This window comes from Phyllobates terribilis, unplaced genomic scaffold (assembly GCF_046119375.1).
Source record: "Phyllobates terribilis strain yellow unplaced genomic scaffold, ASM4611937v1 Scaffold_7__3_contigs__length_470593459, whole genome shotgun sequence".
NCBI lineage: Eukaryota > Metazoa > Chordata > Amphibia > Anura > Dendrobatidae > Phyllobates > Phyllobates terribilis.
This window is the reverse complement of record NW_027362767.1, coordinates 361,574,571-361,594,574: the sequence shown is the minus strand read 5'-3', so window position 1 is coordinate 361,594,574 and position 20,004 is coordinate 361,574,571. Positions and strand designations below refer to the sequence as shown.

The 20,004-nt window shown below is 45.2% G+C and overlaps 1 long non-coding RNA gene across 1 annotated transcript in view; it reads left to right on the top strand.

Moving 5' to 3' along the window:
* The window catches only part of LOC141154837 (uncharacterized), a 78,291-nt gene extending 58,886 nt beyond the window's left edge, over positions 1-19,405 (top strand). The window contains exons 3-4 of the long non-coding RNA XR_012247484.1: positions 11,459-11,595; positions 19,108-19,405. This is a non-coding gene — a long non-coding RNA (uncharacterized lncRNA). The remainder of the gene's footprint in view (positions 1-11,458; positions 11,596-19,107) is intronic.
* Positions 19,406-20,004: the final 599 nt, after the last annotated feature.

The window sequence follows — 20,004 nt, the reverse complement described above, 5'->3', positions numbered from 1 at the left end:
TGGATCCGAAACGACTTTTCTACCCCTGTGTCATCCTGGGGAGAGTAAAAGCTTGATGATTGGTTAAAATCACCCTACCAACCGTTTTAAGCTTTCAAATTACTAATCATGTTTATCTGTATCTTGGCTGGAAAATAATTTGGGCTTTGTAGCAGTGTGCAGCACTGATCCTATTAGGCCATCTATACTAAAGCTTCACCAGATTTAAAATTAATAATAATTTTTAGCTGCATCTAGCCCGGAAAATAATTTTGGGGCTCCGAGATGCGCAAGACACATAAGTGCCTTCTTGCTGCACTACCTGCAGCATGACCCTCATATTGTCAGAATTCGAAGTAATCATGACTACTGGGTTGCCACACTCTTAGATCCCCCAAACTTTTCGATCAACCTTTTCATTTTAATAAAGACCAAAAAAATGGTCATTTTTGAAATTATAAGCATTAGCAGGTTGTTAGAAACTGAAATCAAACAGTTTTCAACTCAAAACTTTATTCTAGGTGATGTTACATTTGCACATAGGACCCCTTGTTCGAAAGGAGCTTCTGAACTCTCTCGTCCATTGAATTTGTCAGGTTTTGGATGGTTTCTGCTTCAATTGTTTTGCATGAGGACAGAATACCCTCCCAGAGCTGTTGCTTAGATGTGAACTGCCTCCCGCCATCATAGACACTCCTTTTAATGATGCTCCAAAGGTTCTGAATGGGTAGAGGTCAGGGGAGCATGGGGGTCACACCATAAGTTTGTCCCCTTTTATGCCCATATCAGCCAGAGATGCAGATGTTTTATGTGCAGCATGAGATGGTGCATTATCATGCAGAAAAATGATCTTGCTGTGAAATACACGGTTCTTCTTCTTGAACCATGGCAGGAAGTGCTGTTTGAGAAAATCCACATACATTATGGAGTTCATCTTTAGCGCCTTCAGGGATCCTAAAGGGGCCGACAATCTCTCTCCCCATGATTCCAGCCCAAAACATTACTCCACCTCCTCCTTGTTGGCGCTGTAGCCGTGTTTGCGTGGGGTGTCCATCAACCAGCCATCCTCCACTCCATCCATCTGGACCATCGAGCGCTGCACGGCACTCATCCGTGAACAAAACAGTTTTGAAATCAGTCTTCATGTAATGTTTGGCCCACTGGAGCCGTTTCTGCTTGTGTGAAGTGGATAGAGGAGGTCGACAGGATGGCGTATGCACAGCTGCAAACCTCTGAAGGACCCTGCATCTTGTTGTTCGGGGGACGTTGGAGGCACAAGCAGCATCAAAAACTTGTCTGCTGCTATGACAAGGCTTTTTTGCCGCTGCTCTTTCAACCTGACGTAATTGCCTGTAGGAAAGAGTCCTCAATTTGCCCTTATCAGCACGCACACGTGTGTACTGTGAATCAGCTACATACTTCTTGATTGCCAAGACACTTCATCCTGATCATCGCACAATGTTGATTGTAGTCATGCCTCGACCTAAACACTCCACAATTTGTTGCTTCTCAGCAGCCGACACATCCTTTTTCTTTCCCATTTTGGCAGAAAATGTAGGCTGCTTAATAATGTGAGACAGCCTTCTTAAGTAGTCTTGCCTTTCATTGGACACACCTGCCAAACTAATTAGCACAGGTGTCTGCAATTGCTTACAGTGATATAAAGAGCCCTGACACACATCACCATCAATGAGTTTAACTGACAAACAAACAAATTCTTCCCTTATCACTCCTAAACACTTTTTGCATAATAATTTGGAACACAGTGTACATGTGCTTTTCCACAAAACACCAGTGGTTCACGTAGTGAATCTTACAGTTCTAACTTGCCAACCGTGGTCTGTATGGAGTTGTTCAATAAAGGGCCCAAAATTAAGATAACATAGATGGGAGAGGTCTCTATGAATAGGAATTCCTAAGTATTTGATACCCTGTGAGGGCCAGGCAAAGGGAAAGTTGGACTGGATGGAATCCTATATGGATTTGGGGAGGGAGACATTGAGGGCCTCAGACTTCGCTGCATTGATTTTAAAATTTGACCATGTAACAAAGTGATCTATTTCAGCCATAACAGCATGGATGGATATATGTGATTGAGTGATATATACTAGGACATCATCAGCAAATAGAGAGCACTTGTACTCGGTGCCTCCCACCTCAATCCACCTAATATTGGGGTTATGGCGAATTGATGAGAGCAGGTGCTCCGTCACTAGGATGTATAAGAGAGGGGACAGAGAACATCCCTGCCTTGTCCCATTGGTGATTGTGAAAGGTGATGAAAATGTTCTGACGCGCCCCCTGGGCCTTGGGACACCCGGAGCCGGACCCTTTTTGGTGGATGCTGGTGGTTGTAGTCTCCGTGGCGGCAACCCGGTTCTGTGGCTCAGGGCGGTCAAACCAGTGGCGGAACTATTTATGTGGTTTTGATGTTTAAATGTCCGACTACGCCACCCGTGGATTGCGGTCAGAGTGAACCGCCGCTCCAGGGCAGACCGCTGAGGCTGGTGTTGTGGGTGCAGCAGAGCGTAGCATAACTCCCCACGGGAGGAGTATAGCCTCAGGGCAGTGTATGCGGAGGATGGGGGTGATGGTGCAGGGCAGCAGCAGTAATGACACGGAGTCAGTGATGCAGTCCAGGGCCTTTACTCACAGTTCTTATTATCCAGACCACGTCTCCAGGTAACGGCTGCCCACATCGTACTGTGCTCACCAGGTGAGGGGCTCAGACAACTCCCAGATAACTTTGGAGTGCTTCACAGGACCCCCTTTGTGTGTCCTTTGTCTGGCCTTTCTTACCAACCCTTCTGTCCGGCTGCCTCGGGCCTCCTCTTGGTAAACTTGGCGCCAGTTTCCCTGACCCTATGTGGTGCCTTCCTAGCGGGTGTAGCGAGGGGCTGCGCCACATAAAATGTCACAGCCTCCTGTTTCTAGCTGAGGGTCGTTTCCTGCCTCCACTAGTTTCGGGGACCGGTCTCCCCCTTTGGCCTGACCCCTCCACGCAGGTGGATTCGGGCGTGCGGTGGCGACTCGCCCGTCCGCACCCCTGAGATCCCTTCGTTCCTCGTTCCTGGAGCCTTCTCCGCTCCTCTTCCTTCCTTCTCCCTCTTCCAGGCCTGGGCCTCTGTTACTAGGCCCGCCTCCGGAGCAGAGCTCATGCAGAGCCCCTGCTCCCTGCCACTTCTGCTCAGACTTCTTTGCACTGAACTAAGATGGTGCCCACCTTTTATACTCCCTTCTCAATGCACCCAGGAACTGCTTCCTCCCTGCTCCTGCACTACAGGGTTCCCCTTCCTCAATGTTCCCTCCCCCCACTCCAGCCAGGGACAGGGACTGTCGTGCCCATCTCAGGGGCATATTGGTCGCCCTGCCCCACGGCAATGTGGTGTAATGCATGCAGGTGTCGGGTCCTGATCCACACTACATCCTTACCTGAGAGTGAGATATCACACCTTTGGGTGAGGTGCAATACCTCTGTAGCAACCGAGCCCTCAGGGTGCTACAGTTCCATTTATCTTCAGCCTAGGTGACGTATTGCGATACAGGGCCGTGATTTTGGCTATAAAAGGGTCCCCTAGACCCCTACCCCAAGCTTTTTAAGAGAATCATATATGGCGTGCCAGGAGACTCTATGGAATGCTTTCTCAGCATCCAACGACAGTATCTAATTACAAATTTTTAACTGCATCTAGCCCAGGAAATACTTTGTGCCTAGTAGCAGGGTCTGCTAGTCAGCGGATTATCCCGGCTGTTAAGCAAGCTACACCACCTGTAGTTTGGACACTTCATTTTTTCAAAGGAAATGCTTCGGGACCACGGGATACTCAGTGAAGAGCATCAGGAGGCACCCCAAGGCATAGGGGCTCGGACTGGCAGTAGGATGCCTTGCGGTGGACAGCCGAGCTCGATCCTTATAAAAGCTTTTTAACTGCAGCAGCTTTAGTGGACGCTACTGGAGCTGGAATTATGCGGCTGCTGGCATGAGACTTGCCCTCCAATAGATCCTTGTAAATGGATTTAAAGTGTATTTATTCAAATTAGAGAGACAATTTAAATTAAAAAGCTTAGAGCTGCCTCCACCACAGGGGGGCTCGCTCGACCCACCAGCGGACAGGCACCAGTATTGGGAGAGGGGGGCTGGCCATCAGGGTTCACCGCGGCTCTGGCACAAACCCGGCGACACGGAGGTGGCACGGGCAGAAGCGGACTGAGCGTGTTGACTTCTCACTTTTTGGATTTTAGAAGGGCATGACATGCCTATATCTGTGTCTCCCCCTCCTTTTACTCCTCCACCTCTTTTCTTTTCGCATGACTATATGTACTTGTCACTTTTCCATGTGTTAGTTGTGTCTTCTGAGCAGTTTGTCAGCTTTTGGACACCTTTGAAGGTGTTTTCTATGTGTTTCTATGTGTTTTTGTTTGCCTGCCATTGGTTTTAACGGTGTTCGAAGGTGTTCGACGAACAGTTCGACGAACAGTTCGGCGAACACACGGGTGTTCGACGAACCGAACTCGAACACTACGGGGGTGGCTCAACACTAGTCAAGATGGGATGCAGAGAAAAAAAATGAACTTTTTAGAATTTACCAAATGGCTGCAATGAAACAAAGAGTGAAAAATTTAAAGGGGTCTGAATACTTTCCGTACCCACTGTATATCGAAAAGATATACAATAATAACTAAAGGGTGAGGAAAAATACAGACCACCGGATAAGTATGTGCCACCAAGCCCATCCATAGGAGAATCATGTGGCATGGGTCTGGAAAATAAGAATAAAGAACAGGAGTATTAATAATATATTTTAAATAAAGCTAAGTACTTCATACTCTCTGTTTAATCCCCTAGGATCCAGGGTGTCCAACCTGTGAATCCAGAAGGATTCACGATTTTTGAGAGTCTTGATTCTGTTCCCACCTCTCCTCGTAAGGGAACATGTTCCAACACTTGGAACTGTAATTGAGCAATTGTGTGTTTTTTTTTATATTAAAACAGTATGGCAGAGGAAGGTATGTTTTCCAAGAACGTATACTAGGCTTATGTTGTGAGATGCAGTCTCGTATATGCTTGGTAGTCTCCCCAACATATATACGAGACCGCATAGACACTTGATTGCATATACGACATACGAAGTGTCGCAAGTGTGAAAACCCCGAATTTTAATCCCCTCACCCGCATGGAGGTGAAAAAAAGTGTCACCCTTTTGTAAGTTTCCACACTGTGGGCAGTGGAAACAAGGAAAAGTTCCTTGTTTAGGAGTATTCAAAAATGTTTGTACCGGTAATTTTTTAAAAGGGCCAATATCAGCATGTACAAGCTTATCTAGAAAAATTCACTCCACGTCGAAAACAGTGTTTTTTTCTTTTGCTTAAGTTGGCACTTACAACCACTATCGATTGTATAGCTGGATTATTGAAAAAAAAAGTGTTTGTCACTGTTATCGAGGTATTTTATGTATGAAGGTTTTATTCAGTTTGGAATTATTTTCATTGTGGTGGCACCTTAGAGGTTGACCAAAAAAATTGCACTGGATAAGTGTCTGATCACTGCGTGCAAATAGCCTAACTTTGAAAATATAGTTTTCTAAGGATTGCACGACAACCCACGCATAGCCCTGGACTGTGACTACAAACAACCGAAACAGAAAAAACATTCAGTGAGTGATGCAGCAGATTTATACCCTTGGAAATAACAACGACAATTTCTCCAAGGTATTGAAACGCCGCTACCTCCAAAAACAGGAGAACAGCGCCACCTATGTCATAGCGTCATAAATGCATGAGAGATTTTCCAATGATTACCTGCAAATGTATCACTCAAAATTCAGGCAACCTCAACAATTGGAATATTGGTGACAAAAGAAGCAATACTACCAATAACACCCGTCTCATGCTGCACATAACACATCTGCATCTCTGGCTGCTATGGGCATAAAAGGGGACAAACTTATGGTGTGGCCCCCATGCTCCCCTGATCTCAACCCCATTGAGAACCTCTGGAGCATCATCAAAAGGAGTGTCTATGATGGCGGGAGGCAGTTCACATCTAAGCAACAGCTCTGGGAGGGTATTCTGTCCTCATGCAAAACAATTGAAGCAGAAACCATCCAAAACCTGACAAATTCAATGGACGAGAGAGTTCAGAAGCTCCTTTCGAACAAGGGGTCCTATGTGCAAATGTAACATCACCTAGAATAAAGTTTTGAGTTGAAAACTGTTTGATTTCAGTTTGTAATAACCTGCTAATGCTTATAGTTTCAAAAATGACTATTTTTTTGTTCTTTATTAAAATGCAAAGGTTGAAAACTTTCCTGTGCATAATAATTTGGAACATGCATTTTGAGTGCAGTTTGAGTTTTTTAATTTTTTTTAAATATACTGTTATCATAGGCAGTTTGTACAAAAACCTTTCAATTGTACTCTAATAGTTATTTGACTGGAAAATTACAATGACTGCAATTCATATAGGTAATTTGGGAAAATCTGAGAAAATATTATTTGCATAATAATTATGAACACAGTGTAGAGGACTAGTAATCATGTGGCCATGTTCATGAGCTCTGCATAGCCCTGCCCCCACCATTGATTAGCAACTTTCCGCCTATGCACAGTGTACAAAGAAAGCTGCCAATCAGTAGTGTGGGCGGGGTTATAAAGAGCTCAGCATTCAGAGAAGTGAAAGACCTGCAGGAGAGAAAACGTTGTTTCCATATTTGTCCTATCAACTCTTTATGGTAGTATATCTTGTACTTTGCACACATTTTTTTCTCTGTTTCCTTCTTCCTCTTTCTGTCTTCCATGCCTCCCCAGAACTCCAAGCCCTCAGAGCGGGTTTTTTTTTATTTCTCTTCCTCCTTTTCCTGTCTTCCAGGCCTCCTTTTGAATTTGAACCCCGTTCCTCAGTGGATTGTGCCCTATGCTTTTTGGCGCCCATTTTGGTCTATAGATATCTCCATGTACCAGTCTGTGTAACCTGTTGGTTTTTTTACACTTGATAAAGATGCCAGTACGGCATTGAAACGCGTAGCGGACAATAAAGAACCTTCCAATGAGTATCGCAGCAGGAGACTTCTTTCCAGCAGCGCAGCCAATTTTTAAACGTGTTTTTATTCTGTTTTGGTATTTTCCCTCTGGCGGATGTTTGCCCCAGCCACGGGGCAGCGGCAGCTGGCTATGTAAACCTTTATAGTGGTTGTGTCTTCAGATACCAACCCAAGGTGAGCAAACCTATTGTTTTTACTGTCTCCTATATTAGGGTTTTACCCTATGGTGCGCTTCTCCCTTCACAGTCACTGTCTATTCAATCAGTGGTGTGGGCGGGGTTATACAGAGATCAGCTTTCAGAGAACTGCTAGATCTGCAGCAGAGAAAACTGTTATTTTGTCATAACTGCAGGAATAAGCCCAGTAAGTGACATATTGCTGGAATAAAGGTCTCTGTCTCTACATCTTGCTGCTCTTATATGTAGTAGCAAAAACCTAAGATTCTCTTTAATATCAATAATTGTAAGACATTTTTATCTCAGGTCCACCATACGTCCATAGGATCCTGAAAAGAAGGATCTGTATGATAGGTTAAAATTAGTGATGGGCGAACCCGAACGCTATAGTTTGGGGTCCGTACTGGACACGAAGTGTCAGTGCACGGACTCCAACAGGGACTTCTCATAGAAGTCCATGTTACTGTTCAGGTACGGCAGCCCAAACAAAGCTTGTTGAAAGGCTGCAGTGCAGCCAATCATCATGGCTTTCTGGTGTGGGCACTTCCGGCCTCATCACAGCCATGCCAAGTATTTAATGAATGGGGGAAAGAGGGAAATTGTTGGGGAGGTTTTTTCAAATAAAGATTATTTTTCTGTGTATTTTCTTCTCTTTTTACTTACTGGTTTAGTAAAGGGAGTGTCTGATAGATTACTCTCCATTACTAACCCGTGGGCTTGATATCAGTGGACATTACACAGCTGACATCAACCCTACAATCCTATTTATTACCCCAATTGCCAATGCACCAAGACAATCAGGAAGAGCCAAGGCTAAGCACGAGAATTGGCCCATCGAATGGATGCGCCATTTCTGGGGCGGCTGAGGGCTGGTATAATTAACCTGGGAAGGGGCCCATATCTACTGTATGACCCTCCCCAGCCTGATAATGTCAGCCTTCAGCCGTCTGCTTTGCTTTAGCTGGTTATTAAAAATAGGGGGGACCCCATGTATTTTTTTTAGGTTCCCCCCATTTTAAATAACCAGCAAAAGCAAAGCAGACAGCTGTGGGCTGATATTAATAGACTGGGAAGGTCCATAAATATTGGTCACTTCCCAGAATAATAAGACCAGCTCACAGCTGTCTGCTTTCCCTTGGCTGGTTATTAAAAATAGGGGGGACCCCGTGTTATTTTTTTCATTTATTTATTGGTAATAAATAAATAAATTTAAAAAATGGCGTGGGGTCCCCCCTATTTTTAATAACCAGCTAAGGGAAAGCAGACAGCTGGGTGCTGATATTAATAGACTGGGAATGCCTATGGTTATTGGGCCATTCCCAACCTACAAATATGAGCCTGCAGCCACACCAGAAGTGGCACATCATTTTTGATGCGCCAATTCTGGCTTTTAGCCTAAGCTCTTCCCAATTGCCATGGGGCGATGGCAATCGGGGTAATTGTTTTGGGGTTAGTAATGGAGATGTTTCAGTCAGATACCCCCATTACTAACCCAATAGTAAAAATAAATAAACCCACACACAGAAAAAAACTTTATTTGAATTTAAGACTCCCCCACACTAGCCCACGTTCACCAATTTATTAATGAAATTAACCCACTAAGTAATCCACGTTCATCTTCTTGGTCTCCGGTGTCTGTGGATAGCAATAAGGCCACGGCCTCACTATCAGTATTTGGTCAGTATTCGGTCAGTATTTTTTCTAAGGAGTGGGTGATAAATGCAGAATTGGTGACTTCTTTCTATTATACCTTTTCTCACCTGTTCTTCACCTGCTTTTGGCTCCCACTCCTGAGAAAAAATACTGATCAAATACTGACCGAATACTGAGAGTGGGGCCATGGCCTAAAGCTTCTGCTATGCACATGCGCCAGCTGATGAATACTCTCATCAGTGTCACCTGCTCTCTCTGCTATCAGCGAGAGCAGGCGATGCTGATGACAGTAGTAGTCATCAGCCGGTGCCTGGCTGATGGTAACCTTGTCATCGCCGGTCACAGCTGCTGGCTCACACGCTGTCCACTGTGTGAAAGCGTGGGAACCCACAGCAGTCCTCGATACCAAGCCGCTGTCACCAGCGGTTACTTCAGTAAGGTTACCGCCGGTCAGAGCCACTGTTTCCCACGCTGTTATGCAGAGGACCGCATGGGAACCACTGGCTGTGCGGGCCCCTCATTAACTTGAATGGAGTTTGGGTTCGGGATCAAGTTCAGCTACCATTCTGGTACCCGAACCAAACTTTTTTATAAAGTTCAGCCGAACCTGACAGACCCAAACATTCTTGGGTCTGTCCATCCCTAGTCAAAATGTTAGTGACCAACTGTTTGTTTACGTAAACACGTCATCCACTTTGGAGAAGCAGTTCTGATGCTATGAACCCCAGATAAGCAGGAGACAAAGCGTATTAGAATAATAGACAATTGCCCCCAACACTTGAGTCTTATGCCCCCTCCAAATCATAAATACAACATACATTAAATTGAATCTTTTTCATACAGAACCATATCGGGTCTCATACAGTAGAAAAAAAGAACCTATATATGGTTGGACTAGTTGGCAAATGTACCAGAGGACGACCCTTCTAGGGACCCAAGATCTTCACAGAATCATTTCCTCTACTGAGATATTGAGTGGGCTGCCTTCCCAAGGAACCCTCAACCCCCTGGTATCTCTCAACCAGTCTGACCAGTTCATCTGCGTTCCGGGGATCACCCTGGGCAACCGAAGTCTGTATGGGCCTTGGCAGGGAGTGCACAAACCTGTCCATTACCACCAGCTCTACCATCTGCGCAGGTGTAGAGGACTCCGGCTGCAGCCACTTCTGGACCAGGTGCAAAAGGTCAAACATTTGGGAGCGAGGTGGTTTGTCCGGAAATATGACCAGCGGTGGACCCGCTGTGCCCTGACAGTCATTGTCACCCCCAAGCGCACCAGTATCTCGGTCTTTAGCTTGCCATACTCCTTAGCGTCTTGCAAAGCTAGGTCATAGTACGCCTTCTGGGGCTCCTCTGTCAGGTATGGCGTCAGCACCTCTGCCCACTGCTGTTGCGGAAATTTCTCCCTCTCGGCGACCCTTTCAAACACTGTCAGGAAGACCTCAACGTCATCCCGCGGGGTAATTTTCTGTAAGGCCGTCTTACCGCCTTCCGGACGTGGGCGTCATTAGCCGGACTTGTGGTTGGGGCGCTTGTCCAGCCCTGGATGATGGTTGCCAGAATCTGCTGCCGCTGTTCCTGCTGGTGCTGCTGAATGTGCTATAACCACAGCCAGTTGGTCTCCGGTTGCGGCTGCTGCAACTGAGGGAGGTGTTTCAGCAGGTCCTCCATTTTGTCTGGCGATGCTTGCTGGCTTATAGTAGACTTCACCCAAGACATGCAGTTCTTCTTATAGCAGTCACACGTGTCAGCTGGGAGCGCCACTTGTAGGTATTTTACTCACTCACACAGGAGGCATGTTCCTTTAAATGTTCATAGCGGTTTATTGACTTCATAAACCGTTCAGAAAGTAAAATGCAAACAAACAGCCTTTAGGGCAGCCAAAAACAAAGAAAACAGTCCTTTAGGGAAAGTCTTTGGTTTTTGGTCATCCAGACAACCATCATCTGGGTCATCCATACTGTCTTATCCACACAGGAAACTATTCTGACTTTTGATCCATATGGGCCCTTGATGAACAAATCCAAACTGTTCCATAGGATGCTTCATATATGGAGTTATTCTTCGGTAGAAGCATGTTTCTATCATTGTATATTTTAGTACATTTGGTATTCCAAGGAACGTGTGCACCATTGTACAGATGCCATATGGCTCCTGAGTAGGACCTCCACGTACTGCCATTCATATGCATTGCACTTGGCTTTACCCATGAGACCCTAGTCCCATAAAAAATATTGACATTTTAATTTTTTTCAGTTTTGACTTTTGCTTTTAATAGTTGAAAATAAATAAACAGTTGGCACATTGGCCACAATCACAGTTCGGTGCTGCTTGTTTTCCGTTTTTCTATTTTTTTTTTACCATTCTGCACATTGTGCACCCCCAGTAATCAAATCTATCTTGCAGAAAAAAACAACTTTTTTTGTTCTATTTTTTCTATCTCGATGCTTGAGGCTTGTGCACAATCTTGTCTTATAGTAGATACCCGTATAGAGGTTCACAGCAGCACATCTGACTCCTTGACATGTCATCTACAAGTAACGACAGACTGCAAACATAGTGACAGCTGAGTCCACATGTCACATCATATCTACGATGTTTATATTCTAGAACTATTTCTTTAATCCCATACGGTGGTGACCTGATGTATGACGTTCTGGAAGAGGCACCGACGAGCTGATATGTGCTGAGCGATGTGTGATGAATCCTCGCCACGGTATGCAGCTGAGCACATAGGAGAAAACCTGGTAAATGATGATAACCAAGCTGATGATGAATCAAATTATCATCGGATCATTGATAATGCTGAAGTCACATTTGTCGTGTCCCAGACTAGGAGTGCGGACGTCATGTGTAATAGCTCAAGTCTCCGCAGCACAACATTTTTAAAGTCCAAATGAGCCTCATTTATTATAACTGTATCCAGAAAAACTGTCCTTGTAGCCCGAAACAACCAATCAAAGACAAGATGTTATTTTTAAGGGTGTAATATTTATTGTTTTATTATTCCAGTGCACCTAAAAAAAAGGAAAAAATTGAGCCATTGCATAGGTAATACGACATAATCCATTTGTGTGAATAATGATAATATATAATTATATTCTGTATATATATTACGATACGTTCTAAAAAATGACACTAAATTCTTTATTTGAGGCAGCTCCGACATAGACTTAGTCTACACCGTGTATGATGAATATTAGGCGGGCACGTCAGATGTGTGCAGATGGCGCCATCTACAGGGAACTGATAAAACCAGCAAGGCAATAACTTCAGTCCAGAAACAAGATAGTGACAGCTATACAGGAGGACAGTTGCAGCAATAAATAGTTTTGTAGTTATATATGTATATGTAGATATTTATTCATATACAGTACAGACCAAACGTTTGGACACACCTTCTCATTTAAAGATTTTTCTGTATTTTCATGACTATGAAAATTGTACATTCACACTGAAGGCATCAAAACTATGAATTAACACATGTGGAATTATATACTTAACAAAAAAGTGTGAAACAACTGAAAATATGTCTTATATTCTAGGTTCTTCAAAGTAGCCACCTTTTGCTTTGATGACTGCTTTGCACACTCTTGGCATTCTCTTGATGAGCTTCAAGAGGTAGTCACCGGAAATGGTCTTCCAACAATCTTGAAGGAGTTCCCAGAGATGCTTAGCACTTGTTGGCCCTTTTGCCTTCACTCTGCGGTCCAGCTCACCCCAAACCATCTCGATTGGGTTCAGGTCTGGTGACTGTGGAGGCCAGGTGATCTGGCGTAGCACCCCATCACTCTCCTTCTTGGTCAAATAGCTATTACACAGCTTGGAGGTGTGTTTGGGGTCATTGTCCTGTTGAAAAATAAATGATGGTCGAACTAAACGCAAACCGGATGGAATAGCATGCCGCTGCAAGATGCTGTTGTAGCCATGCTGGTTCAGTATGCCTTCAATTTTGAATAAATCCCCAACAGTGTCACCAGCAAAGCACCCCAACACCATCACGCCTCCTCTTCCATGCTTCACGGTGGGAACTAGGCATGTAGAGTCCATCCGTTCACCTTTTCTGCGTCGCACGGTGGTTGGAACCAAAGATCTCAAATTTGGACTCATCAGACCAAAGCACAGATTTCCACTGGTCTAATGTCCATTCCTTGTGTTCTTTAGCCCAAACTTGTCTCTTCTCCTTGTTGCCTGTCTTTAGCAGTGGTTTCCTAGCAGCTATTTTACCATGAAGGCCTGCTGCACAAAGTCTCCTCTTAACAGTTGTTGAAGAGATGTGTCTGCTGCTAGACCTCTGTGTGGCATTTGTGGCGCCCCTGAGGGATCGGTCGCCACAGAGGTACTGCATCTCACCCAGAGGTGTGGTATCTCACTCTCAGGTAAGGAAGGAGTACAGCTCGGGACCCTAACACCTGCATCCAACACATACCCGCAGTGGGGGTAGGGCGAGATTGCTCCTAAGGGAGAGCACAGTCCTGGGTCCCTAGCTGTTGGGAGGAGCTATATAGTGGGTGTGGGTGGAGGAAGTAGCTTAGGGGAGCACATGAAGGAAGGTATAAATAGAGAAGCTATCTTGTTTAGTGAGGACAGCTTAGTCCAGATCAGAACAGTGAGCAGTGAGTGAGAACAGTCTACAATGAGAGGAGTTGGGAGCAGGCGCTCTGTAGGAGCTCTGCTCAGGCAGAGGGCCTGAGGAGAGGCCCAGGACTGAAGGAAGAGGAGAAGGAGCAGGAAGGGTTCCAGGAATGAAGGAAAGGACCCCAGGGGTACGGGTAGTGCTGGAGGCCACCCATACGCCCGAATCTACCAGGAGGTGGAGGGGTCAGGCCACACAAAGGGGACCGGTCCCTCAACTAGCAGAGCACTCTATAACTCATAGAATCATAGAATCATAGAATGGTAGAGTTGGAAGGGACCTCCTGGGTCATCTGGTCCAACCCCCTGCTCAAAGCAGGATTCACTAGATCAGTGATCCCCAACCTTTTTTGCACCAGGGACCGGCTTGAAGCAAGATAATTTTTCCATGGCCCAGCAACGAGGGGGTGGGGTGGGCGGGGCTTTGGTCATATGGGGGCGGGGTAATGGAGGGATTTGGAGTTTAGTGCATACTTATCATATAGTGTAGACCAGGTCCCCGCCAGGAGCTATGCCAGGAGCCGCATCACTGAGGCCCCATCATGCCCTGCAGCAGGACAGGGCAGCTGTCCTGACAGCTGCTGTTCAGCTGCATTTACTTCATCCCAGGGGCAGACACAGACTGTAGTGGGCCCCTGTGCAAGAAATTTTTGGGGGCCCCCCCCGCCCTTCATAAGGCAACAAAGTTATGTAAACATAACCCCCCCATGTGCATCTCTCACCCCCCCATGTGCAGCTCACCCCCCGTGCATCTCTCATCCCCCTCCGTGCATCTCTCATCCCCCTCTGTGCATCTCTCACCCCCCGTGCATCTCTCATCCACCCCCCGTGCATCTCTCATCCCCTCCGTGCATCTCTCATCCCGCCCGTGCATCTCTCATCCCCCCCGTGCATCTCTCATCCCCCCGTGCATCTCTCATCCCCCCCGTGCATCTCTCATCTCTCCCCTCCCCCCCATGTGCATCTCTCATCTCTCCCCTCCCCCCATGTGCATCTCTCATCTCTCCCCTCCCCCCATGTGCATCTCTCATCTCTCCCCTCCCCCATGTGCATCTCTCATCTCTCCCCTCCCCCATGTGCATCTCTCATCTCTCCCCCCCATGTGCATCTCTCATCTCTCCTCTCCCCCCCATGTGCATCTCTCATCTCTGCCCTCCCCCCCATGTGCATCTCTTATCTCTCCCCTCCCCCCCATGTGCATCTCTCATCTCTCCCCTCCCCCCCATGTGGATCTCTCATCTCTCCCCTCCCCCATGTGCATCTCTCATCTCTCCCCTCCCCCCGTGTGCATCTCCCATTCCCCCCACTCCTAGTTAATTGTATTTAAAAAAAAATAAAACTTGTTATACTTACCCCCATGCGATCCCTGCAGAATCCTGGCGCTCATCCAAATCGCTGACACCAGGTTCTCCTGCCTTCCGGTCATGTGACGACACCGTCACATGACCGGAAGTCAGAGAAATTATGAGATGTCCTGGACCCGGCGCTTTGCATGGGGCCGGGGGCCCCATGAGGAGAGAGACGCACAAGAGGGGGGCTCCGAGGGGGCTCCTACCGGCCGGGCCCCATACTGGAGTCAGGGCAGTCATGCCCTGATGGCGGCCCTGCTGGAGGCTGGAGGGGCCCCCTCTCCCTCGGGGCCCCCGTTCAATGAACCGGCTGCACGGGCGGTAGTTCCGCCCTTGCTTCAGGACCTGTGGTGACATCACAGTTATGTACCTTGATGTCATCACAGGTCCTCTACAGGTCTACCCTGCGGGAGTCTAGAACAGCGGGCAGCATCCACCCCACACAGTGTGCTCTGAGCCACCGCAGACCAGAGCACACTGTCAATGTTTAGTGATTGTCTGTGGCGGTGCCGCGGACCGGCTGAAAAACCCCAACGGCCCGGTCCTGGTCCGCGGACCGGCGGTTGGGGACCTCTGCACTAGATCATCTCAGACAGATGTCTGTCCAGCCTCTGTTTGAAGACGTCCATTGAAGGGGAACTCACCACCTCTCGTGGCAGCCTGTTCCACTCATTAATCACCCTAGCTGTCAAAAAGTTTTTTCTAATATCTAATCTGTGTCTCCTCCCATTTAGTTTCATCCCATTGCTTCTAGTCTTTCCTTGTGCAAATGAGAATAACTCAACTAGAAACCAGAGGCTGCAGTATTTCAAGCCCTGCAGCCAACAGTCCATATCAGTCTCATCAAGAAGGTAGCTGTAGAGGACCCAGGGGACGGAACAGACGTCGCCTGACAAGGCCCGCAGGTACCGGATTGGGACACTTGGTATGAGGTGCAGGGAGACGGCCAGAAAGAGAACACACAGAAGGGGGTCCCGCTAAGTACTCCGGAGATATCTGAGGGTTGCCCGAACCCCTCCCTGAGTAAGCGCAGCACGACTAGGGAAGTTACGCTGGTACCTGTAACTTAGACTGCAATAACCGTGAGTAAAGACCCTGGGGACTGCACCCCATTGTTTCTGTGATTATTGCTGTGCCATCAAATCCTGCACTACAATGCCCAGCACAACCTATACCATCTACACTGCCCTGGAGCTAAGCTCTACATGTGGAGAGCCACACCAGCTTTGCTGCACTGACATCAGCTCCAGAGGACCTGCTCCGCAGCGGCGGCTCCACATAGCCGCATACCACAGGTGGCGTCACGAACTTTGTATATAAATTCCCTGTAAATAATCTCCTTGTTGAATGACCGCCCTGGGTCACGGACCGGGTCACAGCCACTGTGACATCTGCCCAAACGACGACTGGCCCAGCCCCGAGTACCCCACGGCCCAGGGGGCGCGTCACATTGACCTGGTCAATGAGCTGCTGTTAACCTGCGATTTCTGAGGCTGGTGACTCGGATAAACTTATCCTCAGAAGCAGAGGTGACTCTTGGTCTTCCTTTCCTGGGGCGGTCCTCATGTGAGCCAGTTTCTTTGTAGCGCTTGATGGTTTTTGCAACTGCACTTGGGGACACATTCAAAGTTTGCCCAATTTTTCGGACTGACTGACCTTCATTTCTTAAAATAATGATGGCCACTCGTTTTTCTTTACTTAGCTGCTTTTTTCTTGCCATAATACAAATTCTAACATTCTAATAGTTCAGTAGGACTATCAGCTGTGTATCCACCAGACTTCAGCACAACACACCTGATGGTCCCAACACCATTTATAAGGCAAGAAATCCCACTTATTAAACCTGACAGGGCACACCTGTGAAGTGAAAACCATTTCCGGTGACTACCTCTTGAAGCTCATCAAGAGAATGCCAAGAGTGTGCAAAGCAGTCATCAAAGCAAAAGGTGGCTACTTTGAAGAACCTAGAATATAAGACATATTTTCAGTTGTTTCACACTTTTTTTGTTAAGTATATAATTCCACATGTGTTAATTCATAGTTTTGATGCCTTCAGTGTGAATGTACAATTTTCATAGTCATGAAAATACAGAAAAATCTTTAAATGAGGTGTGTCCAAACTTTTGGTCTGTACTGTATATATATATATATATATATATACACAGTTATATGAAAAAGTTTGGGCACCCCTATTAATCTTAAGCTTAATGTTTTTTAAAAATTGGTGTTTTTGCAACAGCTATTTCAGTTTGATATATGCAATAACTGTTGGACACAGTAATGTTTTTGCCTTGAAATGAGGTTTATTGTACTAACAGAAAATGTGCAATCTGCATTCAAACAAAATTTGACAGGTGCATAAGTATGGGCACCCTTATCATTTTCTTGTTTTAAATACTTCTACCTACTTTTTACTGACGTACTAAAGCACTTTTTTTGGTTTTGTAACCTCATTGAGCTTTGAACTTCATAGCCAGGTGTATGCAATCATGAGAAAAGCTACTTAAAGGGGACACTTGCAAGTTGTTCTCCTGTTTGAATCTCCTCTGAAGAGTGGCATCATGGGCTCCTCAAAACAACTGTCAAATGATCTGAAAACAAAGATTATTCAACATAGTTGTTCAGGGGAAGGATACAAAAAGCTGTCTCAGAGATTTAACCTGTCAGTTTCCACTGTGAGGAACATAGTAAGGAAATGGAAGAACACAGGGACAGTTCTTGTTAATGCCAGATGTGGCAGGCCAAGAAAAACACCAGAAAGGCAGAGAAGAAGAATGGTGAGATCAGTCAAGGACAATCCTCAGACCACCTCCAGAGAGCTGCAGCATCAACTTGCTGCAGATGGTGTCACTGTGCATCGGTCAACTATACAACGCACTTTGCACAAGGAGAAGCTGTATGGGAGAATGATGTGAAAGAAGCCGTTTCTGCAAGCACGCCACAAACAGTCGGCTGAGGTATGCAAAAGCACATTTGGAGAAGCCAATTTCTTTTTGGAAGAAGGTCCTGTGGACTGATGAAACCAAGATTGAGTTGTTTGGTCATACAAAAAGGCGTTATGCATGGCGGCAAAAAACACAGCATTCCAAGAAAATCACTTGCTACCCACAGTAAAATTTGGTGGAGGTTCCATCATGCTTTGGGGCTGTGTGGCCAATGCCGGCACTAGGAATCTTGTTAAAGTTGAGGGATGCATGGATTCCACTCAGTATCAGCAGATTCTTGACAATAATGTTCAAGAATCAGTGATAAAGTTGAAGTTACACAGGGGATGGATCTTTCAGCAAGACAATGATCCAAAACACCGCTCCAAATCTACTCAGGCATTCATGCAGAGGAACAATTACAATGTTCTGGAATGGCCATCCCAGTCCCCAGACCTGAATATCATTGAACATTTGTGGGATCATTTGAAGAGGGCTGTCCATGCTCGGCGACCATCAAACTTAACTGAACTGGAATTGTTTTGTAAAGAGGAATGGTCAAAAATACCTTCATCCAGGATCCAGGAACTCATTAAAAGCTACAGGAAGCGACTAGAGGCTGTTATTTTTGCAAAAGGAGGATCTACTAAATATTAATGTCACTTTTCTGGTGAGGTGCCCATACTTATGCACCTGTCAAATTTTGTTTGAATGCAGATTGCACATTTTCTGTTAGTACAATAAACCTCATTTCAAGGCAGAAACATTACTGTGTCCAACAGTTATTACATATATCAAACTGAAATAGCTGTTGCAAAAACACCAATTTTTATAAAACATTAAGCTTAAGATTAATAGGGGTGCCCAAACTTTTTCATATAACTGTATATAGCATACTTATTTCACCCCAACAATCTGTATTTTACCAGCATATAAACACCCACAAACGTAAATGTATTTATTGAGATGTGTGATATACTAACACAAAGTTGAAAGTATTTGTGAAGTGTAAAGGAAATAATGCACATTTTTCTAAATATTTTACAAATATAAATCTGAATATTGTGACCATTCAGACAAGCCTGTGAAATACTGGGAGAATATAGTCTGGTCAGATGAGACCAAAATTGAACTCTTTGGATGTCATAATACACACTATGTTTGGAGGCCAAAAGGCACCTCATATCACCCCAAAAACACCATACCAACAGTGAAGTTTGGAGGTGGGAACATCATGGTGTGGGGCTGGTTTTCAGCATACTGCACTAGCAAACTTCATATAATTGAAGGGAAGGATTAATGGACAAATGTACCGAGACATTCATGATAAAAATCTGCTGCTATCTACCAGGATGAAGATGAAAAGAGGGTGGACATTTCAGCAAGACAATTATCCCAAACACACAGCCAAGGAAACTCTCAATTGCTTTCAGAGAAAGAAAATGAAGCTGCTAGAATGGAAGGAACTAAAGCTCAGAGTTCATAGAAGAAGCCCACGGGACCTTCAGGAGGTGAGGAGTGTTTGTGTGGAAGAATGGGCCAAAATCACACCCGAGCAATATCTGCGACTAGTTTCTCCATACAGGAGGCATCTTGAAGCTTCATCACCAACAAAGGCTTTTATACGAAGTATTAAATAAATTTCAGTAAGCACCTTCAATACTTTTTCCCTGTGTCATTTCTCATTATTACACATAACTTAATTTATGGACATGTATGGTTTGATTTCTTTGCCTGTGTGGATTGGATGGGTTGTTACTGACATCTGGTGAGAATTTCATGTCAAGAAAACCTTTACAAATATATATACTTAGAAAATTGGTGATATATTCAATACTTATTTCACCCGCTGTAGATATATTTATATATATATATATATATGTTAGAGTGACAATACGTTTTATAGAAAAAATAAAAAATATAATTATTACACATAATGATCAGTAATATCTTTTAAAAAATTGTTTATTTTCTCAGCCCTTGAACACTTAATAGCCAATAAAATAGGATTTTGGTTGTTTTAATTCCTGTTTCAAAGTAAACTTATCAGATTACAGACATTTAGTATTATTCACTGTTTTAGGTAAGTCTAATCTCTATATATTCCCGCAGCAGCCTATACCACTCCCATTGTGTCTTTTACTGTCTAATTACATTTTTGCCTGAAATTCACTTACTTTAGTTTATAATAGTAATTTGCAAGTGTTGATGAGCGATACTAGGGTGATTTGCAGCAATAGGGTAAAGT